At 59.6% G+C, this 1897-nt stretch overlaps 1 non-coding gene across 1 annotated transcript; it reads right to left on the reverse strand.

The window, feature by feature from the left end:
- Positions 1-604: 604 nt before the first annotated feature.
- TRNAA-UGC (transfer RNA alanine (anticodon UGC)) lies at positions 605-676 on the reverse strand. The gene has a single exon. It is a non-coding gene; the product is annotated as a tRNA-Ala (tRNA).
- Positions 677-1897: the final 1221 nt, after the last annotated feature.

Here is a 1897-nt window from a genome sequence, read left to right on the forward strand (position 1 = left end):
CAAGCCACTGGTGATGGTGGGAGGAGAAGGACCTGGAGACAGGGTCAGCGTAAGAAATGTCATTCCTCCAGCTGGGAGACCCACAGCCCCGCTCAGGCTCGTCCAGCTCAGACACCCCTACCTGCTGGCACAGAGGGGTGCTTCCCACATGGTATGGGATCTCCACCTGGAGACAGGACAATCTCAGACCCTTACCCCTGGAAAGCCACCAGGCCAGTGTGGCCTGGTCCCAAAGGACACCTGGGCTGGACCAGCGCCCTCACACCACATCTCTCACTGCAGCCAGAAAGGATTCCTAGTGTGCTGCTGACCTCTGTCCCCTGCCTGAGATCTCCCCACAGGCACGCTCTGCTGCCAAGCATTGTCCCTGGGTGGTGGGTGGGGTGGGTCTGTGGTGCAGGGCAGTGACCCGATCTCAGGTCCAGCACAGCTGCCTGCTTCTCCTCCAAGAGGGGGCTCAGCAGAGGCTGCGCACATAGCCCTCCTCACCTCACAGCCAAGCCCTGGGTGGGCAGGGCAGGCCCACAGGGTCGGGAGAGGACCAGTGCCCCAAGCTCTAACCCGCACCTGCCTGAGGCTGGGGATTCAGGGCAAAAACACCCCATGGAGATGCTGGGGATTGAACCCAGGACCTCCCTCATGCAAAGCGGGCACTCTTCCACTGAGCTACATCCCCTTGACACTCGCCAGCAGGAGAGACCCTCTCCTCCCATAACATGTCTATGACAAGCACAGTCCTGTTGTCCCCTGGGTGCCCAGGGACCTTCTGCAGAAAACAGCACTTGAACCCTTCTGAGATGGGGGAAGTCAGGACAGCCTCTCCGCTGGGGTCTGATTTTGGCACAGTGCTGCACTGCAGAGCGCAGCCCCTTCAACGTCTCTGCAGGGCAACGGGGCAGGAGGAGGCTCTTGCTCAGGCACTTCTCCCATGCTCTGGCCCACTCTAGGGTGGGTTGATGGAGAGGAAAACAACCCTGAGCCTCCTCTGACGCCCAGGGCAACACCCCTCTGGGCCACATCTGTCCCCAACTCCACAGCAGGAGCCGTGCAACAGGGTGAGGGAAATGCCCTCCCTGAGGGGAGGTGCCCCCAGCCTCTGATGGCACCCCAGGGCATGTGGTGGAGGGGACATGGGGGCAGAAATCTTACATCCCCCTCCTCCAGGCACTGGGCCTCTCCCTGCACCCCTCTGTCCCCCACCATCCCTGGAGGTGAGGTGAAGGGCAGGCTTCCACCTCCATGGGGCTGCGCATGTGGCTTGGGCTCAGGGACCTTCCCACTCCTTCAGCACTGAGGCCTGTCCTGACAGCAAAGCAGTGCCCTGGGACAGCCCTGGCTGGGGTCTCTGTGGCAGGGTGGCTGAGCGTGTTCAGCTGTTAACTCAAAGGGCGATGGTTTGACCACACGCAGGGACGGTGTCCCCATGGTGGTACAGCTGGGGCAATTGTGTTGCCCAGTGCCATAGATTTTTCCCAGTGCCATAGATTTTTTCCCTGCTGAGCCCTGCCTGGCAGAGAGGGTTTGGGGCAATCAAAACCAGACCACAGTCACCGTGAACTTCTGGAGTGGTTGAGTGGCTAAGGGGATGGGCTGCTCATTTCTTCTGTTTTGCACACATGGTCCTCAAAGCCCATCCCCGGCAATGACTCTCCCATTCTTGCTCAAGAAAACCTAGAAGGACTCTTTTGGAGAAATGACAATCCTGCAGGCACTACCCCTGTGGCCAAGTATTTTCAAGCTCATGCTCAAAGCTGGCAAGACAGTAACTTTGCTTGTTCAGATGGTGTCTCCCTCTCCCCTCCTCTCCCTTGCGCTCAGGCACAACAAAAGCCAGACTTCCCTGGAGGTGCATGCCTGGGGAGCCGGCTATGAGGCAGCAGAACTGCACGGGGTTAGA

This window comes from Gymnogyps californianus, chromosome 26 (genome assembly GCF_018139145.2).
Source record: "Gymnogyps californianus isolate 813 chromosome 26, ASM1813914v2, whole genome shotgun sequence".
NCBI classification, from domain to species: Eukaryota; Metazoa; Chordata; class Aves; order Accipitriformes; family Cathartidae; genus Gymnogyps; species Gymnogyps californianus.